This window comes from Phocoena sinus, chromosome 3 (genome assembly GCF_008692025.1).
Source record: "Phocoena sinus isolate mPhoSin1 chromosome 3, mPhoSin1.pri, whole genome shotgun sequence".
Lineage (NCBI taxonomy): Eukaryota > Metazoa > Chordata > Mammalia > Artiodactyla > Phocoenidae > Phocoena > Phocoena sinus.
Window position 1 is genome coordinate 41,992,754 of NC_045765.1, and position 15,921 is coordinate 42,008,674.

General features: G+C 43.2%; 1 long non-coding RNA gene across 1 annotated transcript in view; it reads right to left on the minus strand.

The window, feature by feature from the left end:
• The window catches only part of LOC116751587, a 39,628-nt gene extending 34,695 nt beyond the window's left edge, over positions 1-4,933 (minus strand). Inside the window, exon 1 of the long non-coding RNA XR_004349299.1 lies at positions 4,870-4,933. This is a non-coding gene — a long non-coding RNA (uncharacterized LOC116751587). The remainder of the gene's footprint in view (positions 1-4,869) is intronic.
• Positions 4,934-15,921: the final 10,988 nt, after the last annotated feature.

Below are 15,921 nucleotides of genomic sequence, written 5' to 3' on the forward strand. Positions count from 1 at the left end.
CAGAGCCAACATCACTCTCAATGGTGAAAAACTGAAAGCATTTCCTCTAAGATCAGGAACAAGACAAGGTTGTCCACTCTCACCATTATTATTCAACATAGTTTTGGAATTTTTAACCACAGCAATCAGAGAAGAAAAAGAAATAAAAGGAATTCAAATTAGAAAAGAAGAAGGAAAGCTGTCACTGTTTGCAGATGACATGATATTGTACATAGAGAATCCTAAAGATGCTACCAGAAAGCTACTAGATCTAATCAATGAATTTGGTAAAGTAGCAGGATACAAAATTAATGCACAGAAATCTCTTGCATTCCTATACACTAAAGATGAAAAATCTGAAAGAGAAATCAAGGAAACACTCCCATTTACCACTGCAACAAAAAGAATAAAATACCTAGGAATGAACCTACCTAAGGAGACAAAAAGACCTGTATGCAGAAAACTATAAGACAATGATGAAAGAAATTAAAGATGATACAAACAGATGGAGTGATATACCATGTTCTTGGATTGGAAGAATCAACACTGTGAAAATGACTATACTACCCAAAGCAATCTACAGATGCAATGCAATCCCTATCAAACTATCACTGGCATTTTTCACAGAACTAGAACAAAAAATTTCACAATTCGTATGCAAACACAAAAGACCCCGAAGAGCCAAAGCAATCTTGAGAAAGAAAAACAGAGCTGGAGGAATCAGGCTCCTCGACTTCAGACTATACTACAAAGCTACAGTAATCAAGACAGTATGGTACTGGCACAAAAACAGAACTATAGATCAACGGAACAGGATAGAAAGCCCAAAGATAAACCCATGCACATATGGTCACCTTATCTTTGATAAAGGAGGCAAGAATATACAATAGAGAAAAGACAGCCTCTTCAATAAGTGGTGCTGGGAAAACTGGACAGCTACATGTAAAAGAATGAAATTAGAACATTCCCTAACACCATACACAAAAATAAACTCAAAATGGATTAAAGACCTAAATGTAAGGCCAGAAACTATAATACTCTTAGAGGAAAACATAGGCAGAATGCTGTATGACATAAATCACAGCAATATCCTTTTTGACCCACCTGCTAGAGAAATGGAAATAAAAACAAAAATAAACAAATGGGACCTAATGAAACTTAAAATATTTTGCACAGCAAAGGAAACCATAAACAAGACGAAAAGACAACCCTCAGAATGGGAGAAAGTATTTGCAAACGAAGCAACTGACAAAGGATTAATCTCCAAAACATACAAGCAGCTCATGCAGCTCAATATTAATAAAACAAACAAAGCAATCCAAAAATGGGCAGAAGACCTAAACAGACATTTCTCCAAAGAAGATATACAGATTGCCAGCAAACACATGAAAGGATGCTCAACATCACTAATCATTAGAGAAATGCAAATCAAAACTACAATGACGTATTACCTCACACCAGTCAGAATGGCCATCATCAAAACATCCACAAACAAAAAATGCTGGAGAGGGTGTGGAGAAAAGGGAACCCTCTTGCACTGTTGGTGGGAATGTACATTGGTATAGCCACTATGGAGAACAGTATGGAGGTTCCTTACAAAACTAAAAATAGAACTACCATACGACCCAGCAATCCCACTACTGGGCATATACCTGGAGAAAACCATAATTCAAAGAGTCATGTACCACAATGTTCATTGCAGCACTATTTACAATAGCCAGGACAATGGAAGCAACCTAAGTGTCCATTGACAGATGAATGGGTAAAGAAGATGTGGCACATATATACAATGGAATATTACTCAGCTGTAAAAAACAGAATTGAGTTATTTATAGTGAGGTGGATGGACCTAGAGTCTGTCATACAGAGTGAAGTAAGTCAGAAAGAGAAAAACAAATACCGTATGCTAACACATATATATGGAATCTAAAAAAAAAATGGTTCTGAAGAATCTAGGGGCAGGACAGGAATAAAGGTGCAGACGTAGAGAACGGACTTGAGGACACGGGGTGGGAGAACGGTAAGCTGGGACGAAGTGAGAGAGAGGCAAGGACACATATACACTACCAAACGTAAAATATATAGCTAGTGGGAAGCAGCCGCATAGCACAGGGAGATCAGCTCGGTGCTTTGTGACCACCTAGAGGGGTGGGATAGGGAGGGTGGAAGGGAGACACAAGAGGGAGGAGATATGGGGATATATGTATATGTATAGCTGATTCACTTTGTTATAAAGCAGGAACTAACACAGCATTGTAAAGCAATTATACTCCAATAAAGATGTTAAAAACAAAAACCAAAAAACAGGCCAACTGCTTTTGGACAATTTTGAATAAAATATCTACCCACACGAGGTAGCATTCTATCTCATATCATAGCCCAAATCTCAATTTTTGAAGTCATCCTCATACACCTGAAATGTAGGTTTTTTCTTACTACCTGCCATCATCTTAACTGCTCCCCAAACGGCCAGGGGACTGGACAGCCACTGAACTTGAGCTAGGATCAAAGTTAAAAGCAGAGGCTTGGGAGTCAGAATGACTTTAGTTTGTCACCTACCCTGCAAGGGGTGTCATTTTTTTTTACACAGGAGGAAATTGCAGCTCAGCGTGGTATAGTTATTTGCCCAATGTCACACAGCCAGCAGACTGACATCTATTCCACAAACATGAAATTTGGTTCTAATTCAGAAATCCCAGGGCCAGCTGCATGTCATCATGAGGCTTCCATTTCCTGTTTCGAACCTCCATGATAAGGGAGGGGAGAGCTTGTGAAGGATTGATACAGCATTGGAAATGATGCTGATGGCTTAGGGCATGATTGTAACCTGGGGAGGAGGGAGAATATAGTCCTCAGAGACCATAAGATACAGTGGAAAGTGCACGGAGCCGGACATGCCCCCTCTCTCACAACCCTAGTTGTGTACGTGGGCAGTTCTTCCTACCTCTCTGTGCCTCACTTCCCCCAAATGTAATAATAAGCAGCAGCATTTACTAGTACACAGGGCACAGTGCTTTCCAATACCTTTATCTCATTTTCTCCTTTCAACAACCCTGAGATTTTTATCCCCATTGCACAGATGAGTAAGGTGAGGCTCAAAAAGTTTGTTTCAATTGCCCAGGGTCACAGAACTAGAAATAGTGCAGCTGGGATATGAATGCTAGTCTGTCTGGTTGCAAGTTTTTCCAGTGCAAAATATTCCTCACTGGAGTCTACATCCTCTCTGCGGTGAGTCTGCAAATGAGGAGGATGTACATGGATGTTCTATAATTCTAGAATCAGAGCTAACTCAGGTTGCACTCTTAGCATGTGCTCGGCACTGTGCAAAGCCAGTCCTGCCAAATGACCTTATGAACGGGGGGTATGGTGGTGGGGTGTGGTGGCTGATAACATCCTCTTTCTGCAGATTTGGAAACTGAGGTTCATAGACTTTACGAAACTTGTCCAAGGTCACTCATCTACTAAGAGGCAAGGGTAGGCTTTGAATTCAGGTCAAACTCACTCCCAAGCCCATGATCTTAATAGTTTATCGTTCAACCCAGGACACTTTGGCCCTATTAATAATTACGCCAGGATAGCAGGCAGAAACAGGGATGTGTGGTCATCCCAGCTCCTGGCCACTGTGTTCTCCACATCCCTCAGGACCACCGTGAATCATGATGACATGGAGAGGATATCTACTACAGCTGGCAGCACCACCATTCTAACCATTACAATGAGCACTTACATTGATCTTAGGAAGCATTTTGGGAAAGAGGTCAAGTCCTGTGGAAATAAGGCATTTGGGGTTTGGTGCTTGAGATTTTTGGAAGGGGGGGCCTCTAGAGCTGCTACAAGAAGTAGTCAAAGACCAGCTGGCACCCTCCCCTGACAGACCCCCGTTTCCCTTAACTCTCTGACTGCAGGCACTGGGTGAAAAAGAAAGGTTAAAAGAGTGCTCCAAGGAAATGGAGATGATAAATGACTTTAGATTTGCTATGGTAAGAAGACCAAGGAACTTCTTAGATTCAGAAAAGAGACCAGACCATCATCAGGCTAACGCTTGAAACCACACATACCTCTAACTCAAGGCTAGTATCACATGGGGTCAGTGCTTGGAGCTGTCTCCACTGGACACTTGGAGGCATGCTGGGGAGAATTTTCTGCATCAGAATTCCCAGAATTCTACCCTGAAGGCCTTACCTCTGTGGGTAAACATTTCATTCCTCTAGGAGCCCAGTTTTAAAAATAAACAACCTTGGAACCATTTGAGTTCATTATCAGTCGTAAACATGGTGGAACTTATTACATACCAGATTTCCTTTTGAATTTGACTGTTGGCTGGGACATAAGAAAGGTAAGTTGTGATAGAGAAATGGGCACAGGGGAAGCTTTAGGACATGGGATTTTGCCAAAGGAGTTTACCTTAGTGTGGGGTCCTGGGCAGCCAGGAGGCAGCAAAAAAGGTTTTGACTAAGTGGTGCTCAGCAGAGCAAGAGTGTTGGGGGAGAAGATGGCACTAGAGGGGTAAAGTCTATCACTGCAGCCTTGACCACGCAAAGCTCCAGGGCAATGAATCCACAGAGAATGGCGAGGTCATGGGAGTCAAAGTGGTAAAAGGCAAAGAGGCCAGGGAACTCGGACCCTGGGTGGCTGGGGAGACTGCTAATGTGGGACGCCAGGAAAGTTAGTCACCCTGTGATGGCTCATCTACCAGGCATGAAGCTTGGCTGAAAATGAAATAATCTCTGCGGTCTTTCAGCTTTAATACTAAATGCGATTCTAGATGGCGTGACTAAGTGAATCTTGCTGTGCCTAAGTGGGTGGCTTAGAGCTAAGAGGCTCTTGACTGGAGTGCGGGCATGACCCAAACCACGAATCTCTCCCCTCCACGTTATCCCTTCTCCTCACCTTAATTCTCTTGATGACCAAGGGAGCTTTTAACTTCTCCTTGTCCTAGTCTTCTTTTCAACCTATGGGGAGAGGGCAGAAAAGAAGGGCCAGTAAGAGGGAAGGGTGGCTGGGCAAAGGCTTCTGATGGGCCCTATCTGCCAGGGTCCCACCTTGGCTAAGAGGGAACTGAGAAAAGTCAAGATCCTTGACTACCAACTGCAGCAAAGAGAAAACCTTACCTGGAGATGGCCCAGGGACTGACCACAAAGTCTGGGAAAACACACTGGAAAATGTCAGCTAAGACATTTAGCTTCTCAGTGCTTTGCTTTTTCATCTTTAATGAGGAGTCAGGGGCGGAGTAATGTTTAATGGACATCTACTCTCACAGGGACTGGCTGGGTGCTTTACGTGTTATCCCATTTAATCCTCACAACGACCCTTCAAGGGAAATATTATCTTCATTTTACAGAGGAAGAAACAGCAGCTTAGGGCAGATAAATCATTTGCCCAAGTTTATACAGCTGAGAAGTAGCAGAGCTGGGATGCACACCAGGTCTAAGGTCCAAGGCTGGTCCACCAGGATGATTTCACTGTCCCTTCAGGTCACCGAACAGGCTCTGGTGTAGGAGGGGGAGGGGGCAGACTGCCTGAGTCCAAATCTCATTTACAAGCCTGTCATTTAGGGCAAGTTACTTAACCTCTCTGAGCCTTAGTTTCCTCATCTATATACTGGAGGATTAGGACAGTTCATACCTCTTAGATTTGTTGTAAGGATTAAATGAGATGAAGTGTGTAATGGGTTTACTGGCCTGAGGCAAATGCTACATAATTTTTAGCCATTATTATTATTAATATTGTCCTTAAATTGTACGCAAACCAACACACAAATAAATCTGTGGTTCACTTGGATTCTACGCTGGGTGGGATCTTCTGATAAATCCCTGCTGGATTCAAGTGCCATATGTGAAAGCAGCCCCACCCACACGCAAAAAAAACACAAACATTTTGATGTTTAGATGGTTCACAAGGAGCTTTCACAATATTTCAACTAATATTTCAGCACAACTAATCCATGAGGTAGGGAACACAGATAAGGTAAGACTTGAGTCACACAGCTGGAGGTGAAACTAAAGCTTTTTTTTTTTTTAACTCCTAAGCCCAGAGCTTTTATATGCTATGTCACGGAGAATGCAAACGAATTCTCTTAGAGCCTTCAGGTATATGCATGCATGTACATCTGGACAGATAGATGGCTATATTGATGAGGAAGGAGGAAAGAGTGAGCCCTGGAACATCCCAGATCCAGGGAGGGATACATTCTAGCTAGGTTCACCTCTCCCCTCTGAGAATTTGGCTTCTGGATTTAAACTTGGAGTGACTACCCCATTCTGTGTAATTCTGCCTCTCGGCTGTGCCTACCTGGACCAGGCCAGGTTCACTCCTTCCCCTCAGCCTTTCCCCAGGACCTGGTATCCATCAAACCCCACTGGGGACTTGTTCAAATGCTTTCACCCTGATATGCCACCTTCCAAAAGCTTACTGGATATGGGCTGCGGCGGATCTCCAGGAGCAGCTTGGCTTGGTGTTGGGCACGAGGCTTTAGGAGGCAATAACAAACATGTTTCCATGTCCCAGCTGGGCCTGCTTGGCCACCCAGGTATTTCCCTCCCAGGGTCTGTGTTAAGCCCTCGGCTGTGGGAGGCAGAGCAGCAGCGAGCCTTCCTGTCCGTTCTGCGGCGCCACAGCGGCCCCTCGTGGCTATCAACAGAACTAAGGCACTCCTGTCTGGTCGGGTTTTCTGCCTTTTTTTCCGTTTAGATGTATTGAGACCTACGGCGTGTCAGCCACGGTTCTAGACACCCTGGACATATCAGTGAACAAAACAAAATCCTCTCCCTCGTAAGGTTTAAGCTTTCTTGTGTGAGTTGGGGGTGGGAGACAGAAAATATACGTGCATATATGTGTAAATGTATGTTGGATGTTCAGAACTATACGAAAAATAAAGCAGGGAGGAGGGTTAGGGAGGGGGAGGAGGATAGCCCTTTTCAACAAGGTACAAAGCCTCACTGATATGGTGACATCTAAGAGGGACTTGAGAGAGATGAGGGAGGGAATCCAGGTACATGCAACATCAAGGATTAAAGGCCTTGAAGTGAGAAAGCACCTGGCCGTTTTAGGAATAACAAGGTGGCCAGTTTGGCTGGCACAGACCGAGTAGGGGAAGAGCAGCAGGAGATGCTGTCTGAGAGGTGTGGGACCAGATCCCACAAGGTACTGGGCCTCCAAGTGTGGCCCCTCCCCATCCCCCCTCCCCCTCCCAGCATCAGCGTCACCTGGGAACTTGCAAGAAATGCAAATCATAGGGCCCCGCCCCAGACCTACTGAGTCAGAAACTCTGGGCATGGGTTCCAGCAGGCTGTGTTTGAACAAGCCTTCCAGCTGAGTCAGATGCTGTCGCAGTGTGAGAACCACTGATGCGAGGCCTCCTGGGCCATCTCAGGAACTCTTTTACTCTGAGATGAGAAGCCATTAGAAGTTTTGGGGCAGAGGAGTGACATGATCTGACATAAAAGAACAAAACCACACTTGTGCCCTCTGGTCCTGCCCCCAGAGGTTCTAATTTGATTAGAGTGATATGGGCTGGGCATTGACAGTTCTGAACCTTTTCCAGGTGATTCTAATGTGCAGCCAAGAGTGAGGTCCCTCCGGCTTCTGGGTCGAGAATAGGCTGCAGGGGGTCAAGGGAAGACGCAGGAAGCTAAGCTGGGAGGCTACTGATGTAATACGGCTGAGTTGGGAGGGTATTGCTGTAATACAGGCGAGGAATGAAGGGGGCTTAGACCAGAGCAGCAGCAGTGGAGGAAATAGATCCAGATTCTGGATCTATTCTGAAGGTAGAACTATCAAGACTTTCTCATAGATTTGATACAGGGTGTAAGAGAAAGTGAAAAGTCTGGATGACTCTCAGGTTTTTACCCTGAGCAACTGGAAAGACGCGGTTTCCATTTGCTAAGGTGGGGCAGACGAAGTGAGGAAGAGGTTTCCCCGTGGAGGGGGATCAGGAATCTGATTTTGAACATGCTGACTTGGAAATGTCTTTGTGAGATTCAAATGGAGATGCTGACTCGGTTCAGGCGAGATGTCCGGGCTGGACATCTAAGTGTGTGAGCTGTCGGTGATGGTGTTTAAGGTACAAAGGCTGGCTGAGATTACTTAGGGAGGGAGCGTAGATGGAAAAGAGAAGTTCAGAGGAGACCTAGGGGCGCTCCAATGTCAGAAGGAAGTAGGAAGAGAACCAAGAGCCGGTGGTGTCCCAAGAACCCAAGTGGTAAAGTGTTTCAAGAGAAAGGTGCTGCTCAACTGTCACAAACGGCTGACCAGGCAAGTAATGTGAGGACTGAGAATGACCTCCGGGTTTAGCAGCACTGAGGTCACGGGGGACCACGCCGACCGAGAACAGTGTCAGTGGAGGGGTTGGGAGAAGGGCAGAGGCCTGTTTGTGGAATGGGAGGAGAGGAACTGGAGACACAGGACCAACAATTCCTTTATGAAATTTTGCTGTAAAGGGAAAGTGTTGGAGGAAGATACAGTCTAGAAAGGTCTTTTTTTTTTTAATATGAGAGAAGTAACAACATGTTTCTCTCTTTGTTGGGAAAGCTCCTCCAGCTCAGGGAAAGATTAGTAGATATTTTAATAGCAACAACATACATTAAGCACATTTTTATGCTCCTGGCACTGTTTAGCGTTGCACATGAATTATTCTCCTCACAACATAACATTTTCTCCTCACCACAACCCTATGAGACGTTTCTATTATTATCCCCAATTTACAGCCAAGGAGTCTGAGCACTGAGAATCGAACTAATGTTCCCAGAGACACACAGCCAGTAAGAGGGAAGAGCAGAGGTTCCATCCTGGAATTGCCTCCGGAGCTAGAGCCCTTGACCCCTGCTCTGCAAGGCCCAGCTGTTGACCTTCCTGCATGTGGGCCACCCTTTAAAATCCCTGCATTTTGGGTGCTCAACTAGAAGGGAAGAAATGACTCAAAACGGTACCAAAGAAACCAACAATTAATTAGAAGTAATCATGCCTACAGCGCTGTTATAAAGTCTCCCAGGTATAACTGGGAGGAAAGCTTTCAGTTATCATTCCCTTTACACTGTCACGCCCAACACGATGTTGCTGTTTACTGCCTGGAACGTCCTGGGCGCGCAAGCTGGCTTTGCCCGTCCTGTTGTACCTGTCTGCAAGGCACAGTCTCACAGGTTCCATTAAACACGTTTCCGTTCTTTGTGCCAGCCTTGATGCTCAGATGTACTGCCTACCTCTTCCTCATAGAGCACCCCTCTGCACTAGGCTGGGTGACCTCCTCAACTCAGTGTCCACTGGTGGACACTGCTGTAACAGTCCATACCCTTGGTAGAAGCAAAAGGAAATAGTATCTGTACTGGGTTGAACAGTGTCCCCCCGCCCCCAAAGTTTATGTCTACTTGGAACCTTAGGAACGTGAGTTTATTTGGAAATAGTCTTTGAAGGTGTAACTAGTTGAGTTCATGCTAGATTAGGCTGAGCCCTACTCCACTGACTGTTGTCCTTATAAGAAGAGAAAACAGAGACACAGACCCTCAGGGAGAAGGCCATGTGATGACTGAGGCAGAGATTGCAGTGATGCAGCTACAAGCCCAGGAACACTGAGGATTGCTGGCAACACCAGAAGCTGGGAAGAAGCAAGGAAGGATTCTTCCATAGATCCTTCAGAGACAGCATGGCCCTGATGACCTTGATTTCAGACTTGAGTTTCCAGAACTGTGAGAGAATAAATTCCTGTTGTCTTAAGCCACCACATTTGTGGTAATTTGTCGTGGCAGCTTGAGGAAACTAATACAGTACCCATTGGTCAAAACTTGGCAGTACTCCTGTGAAGGATTATGTGGCATCCCCATGTGCTATGCAATTAGTGCAGCACTGCATTGAGATCGCCATTAAGAATGCATTAAGGAGAGGCACAGAATGATACATCTGGGAGGATCCTTGGAGACAATGTAGTTCAGCCAGCTTCTTTTAAAGATGTGGAAGATCAAGTCCAAGAAGGGCAAGAGGATTGTCCAAGGTCACATGGCTATTTAATTGCTGGGCTCATATCTGTTTGGTTTACATTGCATCCCCGGTAACCTAGGACCCTGCCTTGTACCTAGCAGGTGCTCAATAAACATTTGTTGAATGAAGGAATGAATGAATGGAACCCAAATGCCTGATCATGTTCTCATGTTCTCAAGATCAAAATCAACACTACTTTGTTTAAATTGGCAATTCTTTTCCCCAAAATGCTAAGATTAATACCTACCAGCTATGAATTGATTTTTATTGTTGAAAATGTCAAGGCTTCTTGGAGATCCAGCCAGAGAAAATTTCTAAAACTGAAGCATAATGCCTCATAGGTTTTCCTTTACTACCTAAGAAGGACTTTCCTGTTCCATTGGACATTCATCTTCAGTAAATGGCTGTTTCATAAAAATAGTGCCACCTAAATTTGCTAATATTATACCAACCCATTGACTCTAGTTGTGTTAGGCTTCAGGCCTTGGAGATAAATTCCTCACTGGTTGTTCACAAGCATAAAGGCAATATGACTAAGAGCCACCATTTACAGGTAACTACAGTATGTCAGATATTCGGATATTTGTTAGGCACTCTGCTACATTATCACCTGTCTTCACAGTAAAGATTGATAACATCTTTCAAAGTATTGATTGTACCTGTGTTGTCCAATAAGGCAGCCACCAGCCTTGGAAGGAGCTCTTTTTGGAGGTCTGACGTTAGCAGAGACAGGCTGATGGCTTGGTGAACTCACAAGAGGATGCTCTTCTGGGTTTTAAAACTTATAAGAACTTATCTTACAGATAAAGTTTATCAAGTGTGCAAAGAAGTATGTCCAGAGATATTTTTTAGGAAACTGTTTGTGAGAGATAAAGATTGGAAACATCTAAAAAGTCCAACAACAGGGGTTGGTTAAAGGGTACATTCCATTAATAGGATGCCAGAAAGCCACTCAAAGGAATGAGGCAGATCTATAGGTACTCCTATGGAAAAATGTCTAAGACATAAGGTCTGAACAGTACAGTCCCATTTGTGTAAAATAAATACAATGATATAAAATACATAGAGAAAGGAAGGTGGGATGTTATTGTCTTATTTGTGTAAGATAAAGATAATTATGTAGAATATATATAGAAAGAGAGGAAGGGAGGGAAAAGATTTCTGGAAGAATGTATAAAATACTGTTCATATATGGGGAGTATAACTAGGGATCAGGGGGCGGGAAGCAAAGAAAAGATTTTTGAACCTAAAACCTTTCTATACTGTTCATATTTTTAAACAATGTGCATATATTAAACTTATTTAAAACCCAGTTGTTTAAAAATAAGAAAAATGGAGGGTGTATGACTTGCTATTAATACCCTTGGGGTCTACAAAGAGACCACAAAGAAACCATGCAAGCTTATTTCCGCATGGATGCTCAGAAAGTAAGGAAATGTTGGCTCTTAGCAGAATTTATACTGATACATGCAAGCTCAGGTTAATAACATGCTCAGAATAGATAGGCTAGGGACAGTGTCACTGGACACATGCAAAACAGAGTCTGGCCAAGCTGTTAGAGGAAAGATATTACAGAGCACAAATGTTGGACAGATGGATGGTGGAAGATGTTTCCCAAAATGTTGCTAAGTCTCAAAAGGATACAGAAAAATGAAGTATGTGGAATGAGTTCTTAATTCATAAGGGGCCACTTTTTTCCTGAAGGAAACATTCATTTCCAAATTCTTTTTCCTGCTTTAGTGGGCTAATATGTGAGCCAGCAGATATTAAGCTGTAAAATTACAGAGTGATCCTAATATTTCCTGACTTGACTGCGTTGTCTGTGCCAGGCGTTTTAGCTCTCACAATCATCTGTGAGGTAGGGCATTCACAAATAGGTAAACCAATATTCAAAGAAGTTAAGCAACCTGTCCAAGGTCACTTGGTGAGTAGGTGATGGAGCCCCCCTTTGAGCTTCCTGCCTGCTAAGCTATGTGCATCTCAGCCTTCCAGGCGGAGTGGCTTGCACAGGCATCATCTTATTCTGCAGGAGAGGAAGCTAAGGTCCATGGGGGAAGAGACTTGCTGAAGGCCAGGGTCCATCCTGGTAGTGGCCAAGGCACGCCTGGAACTCAGGCATCTGCTCCCAGTGCATGTTCATCCACTTAAACTTTTCCTTTAGCTCTTGGGTATATGGCGGGTATTTCAGATAATGTCGAACCGAATTAAATCAGGCTCTTATATATACCGTATTGTAAGAGGCCTCCAAGAATGAGGCTCCTTTCTGAAACCCACACTTTCCCAAACTTGAACATCCTCTTCTCGATTTTTGCACTGTCCCTATGGCCCTGAGCATCACCTGTCAATTCCATACTTTATGGAAGGTTGATAACTGTGGCATCACTTATCTTAACTTCATTTAAACCAAAAATATGTGTGAAAGCATAGGTTTAGTGGTTTTCTTCTAACACATATTTTGAAGGGTAATGCTGATCGTGTTACTCCTCTTTAAAAGAAGCATTTAATTTGTTTTTAGAATGAAGTCTCAGATTCCTAGCCTGGGCTTATGGGAGGAGGGGTCTGCAGTCTGGTTCCCTGACACTACAGCATCATCAGGAGACTTGCTGGTCTTAATTTTTCTGCTCAAATGCACCTTTGTCTCACCATTCACACCCTCTGAACATGCTTTTCCATCTGCCTGGAACATTCTTCCCCTGAGCAATTTGTAGGAATCAGCTTAAAGGCCATTTCCTTGGGGAGGTGCTTCCCAAGCCCCAGGGTAGGCCTTTGAGATTCTTGTCGCACTTGTACTTCCTTGGTCACCGTAATCTTTCCCAGCAGATTGTGGGCTCCAAGAGGGCAGGAATCACATTTCTCTTGTTTATCACTCTGGGCAGAGTTCTTAGTGGCCAGCCTGCAGGTACTGTGTGTCTTACTTGTTGATTAAATAAATGAAAGAAGAGAAAAAAAAAAACCTATGCAATATACATAAAAGATCTCAGGAAGTATAAAAGTTCTACACATCTGTGATTTCAGAGTTTATCACTATTTTATACCCAAGTATGTAATGTAAGCTTGTAATGATATTCCAAGTTATTGACAAAAGGCTCTGCTCAGTGTGCTGCCAGAGAAAGTGGCACCGAAATTCATTTGAAAACTATTTCCATTAAAACAGTCAAATTGAAAAAAATCTTCTTACAACAGGAACATTAACCATCTGAAAAAACAAAACACTTAGCAAAATACCTATTGATGCCAGAAAAACAAAGCATTACTCTACTTTGAACTAACAAAAGCTGTATTTATGAATTTTTATATTACACATGGGTACATTTCATTTTCCTCCATCTTACTCAGTATCCAGGAGGTTCACGGGTAATAAAACAAATGAATTTCTTCTCCATTAGCCTGTCACCACCACTTTCAAATGGCTCCTTGCCCATACACTCCAATATTTTTCTCATAATAAGTGGTAAAGCCTTCAGCCTTCTCATTTATCTTAACCACGTCCTTTGTGTTCCAGAAAAGATAAGGAGTATATTACCTTCCGTCTACATCAAGGAAGGAGGTAAATTGAGGCAAAGATTCTAAATTATTTCTTTAAGTTTACATAATTAACCAGTATTCACCCATCCATCTATATCAGTGATGCAACAAATATTTAGTGATTGTCAATTTAGAGGTGCCAAGCTCTGTTTAGTTGCTGATAATATAATAGGAAATAAAGTAATGTCCCTATTTTCATGTAGCTGATATTGTAGGTGGGGGAAATAATATAATAAACAAGTAAATAAATAATAAATAACCAATATCTAATAGAGTGATAGACTGAATTTGTGTTCCCCCAAATTCATATGCTGAAATCTAATCCCCAGTGTTACAGTATTAGGGGGTGGGGGTCTTTGGGAGGTGATTAGGTCATGGGGGTGGGCCCTCATGAATGAGATTAGTGCCCTTATAAAAGAGACCCTGGAGAGCTCTCTCACCCTTTTCCACCACGTGAGGACACAGCAAGAAGACAGCCATCTGCAAGCCAGGATGCTGGTTCTCACCATACACCAAATCTGCTGGCACCTTGATCTTGGACTTCCCAGCCTCTTGAACTGTGAGAGAGAAATTTCCGTTTTTTAATCCACCCAGTCGATGGTATTCTGTTACAGTAGCCCCAGTGGACTAAGACAAATAGTGACAAGTACTATGGTAAAGTTAACAGTTATTATTAGAGTTATTTAGCCCTGACTCTAACCCCAACCCTGGGGGCACCTACTGTTGTATGGTTAGGGAGGCCCCTCTGAAATGGTGACAGCTTAGCTGAGATCTGAATGCCAAGAAGAAACCAGTGAAGGGAACATCTGGGGGAAGATATTCTAGGCAGAGGGAAGAACAAGACCAAAGGTTTTGAGGTGGGAGCAAGCTTGGTGTGTTTGGGGAACAGCAAGGAGGTCAGGGTGGCTGGGAGGTATAGTGAGGTGGGTGGTAGGTGATGAGCGTGGACACAGGAAGGAGCAGCTCATAGGGAGTCTTATAGGCTATGGTGGGGAGTATGGATTTTCTTCTAGAATTTTCTTCTAGTGACAGGAGACACTATAGAACATAAGCAGGAGATGACATGCTTTTGAAAGTTCACTCTGGTTGCACTGTTGAGAATGGATCAACTGGGGACAATAGTGGGGAACATCAAATAGTACAAGCAAGAGATGATGGTATCTTGAAACAGGATGACATCAATGGAGGAAGAGAGTAGTGGATGGATTAGATATATGGTTTTTGAAGCAAAACAAGAGAACTTGCTGATCTATTGGACACTGAGAGTAAGGTAAATTGAGTCCAGGATGAAACTGATTTTTGTCTTGAGCAAATGACTAGATGGTGGTGCCATTTACTGAGAGAAGATGGTGGAGGTAGAAACTGATGTATGCTTTTGTTATCAGGTTAGGGAATCAAAAATTCTGTTTCAGATATATTAATTTTGAGATGCCTTTTAGAGGTGCCTGGCCAAATGGTGATGGCAAGTAGGGAGGTGTTAGATCCACAGGTCTAGAAGAGAGCATTTAGAGCTGGAAATATCAATTTGGAGTCACCAGTGTGAAGATGGTATTTAAAACTTTTTAAAAGTTTTAAATTTAAAAGTCAGTGATGTCTCCAAGGAAGAGAGTGCTGTTGGAAAAGAGGCAGCCACACCTCCTGAGCCCTCACCCCCCAAGTCCCACATTAACCAATGTGGTCATATACTACAACACAACAGTTTTGTCCCCCCTCCCATCCCATTAAACACACATTTACTGTCTCTTCTATACAAAAGGTGTTACCCTAAGGAATAAGGGGCTACAAATACAGGTGACTAGTACATGATGCCATCTCTCAAGTTGCTCATAAACTTGTAAGGAAGGAGTAACTATAATATAAAAGGTAGAATGTTACTGTATTTCCAAGAGAGTGGAGGGGTCTTAAAAGGTAAACTTGGGAAGATAGGCTGGGAGCAGATCATGGAGGATCAAGAAATTGGATTTTTTTTTTTTTTTTTTTTTTTTTTTACTGCTAAGACAGCAGGGCACCATTGAAGATTTCTGAGTTCCATGACCAGATTAACACCTTTCCTTCACTGTCCAAGGCTTATTCATCCTCCTGGCCTGGCTCAAATCTCACCCCATCCACAAGGTATTGCCCACCCTCTGCTACCACTCACTTTTCATCTTTAACTCCTTAAACTTTTATTATCTAGTGCTAATCCATTTAGCACTTCATGCCACACTGTCTCTTTCAGATGGTTTATTTGTAGGAACATCTTACTTTTTCAACAGGTCTATAAATTCCTTCTAAGCAGCATTCGATTATGTTTCTGTCTCTGGCTCAGAACAGAAACATAATAAGCCCTCAAGCAATGCCTGCTGCTGCTAGTGTCACTTCTTCAGGGGATTCTTCTCTGACCTCTGATGAGATCGGATTCCTTTGTTCCAAGCTCTCAGAGAATCATTTTCTAGCACACTCCTCAGT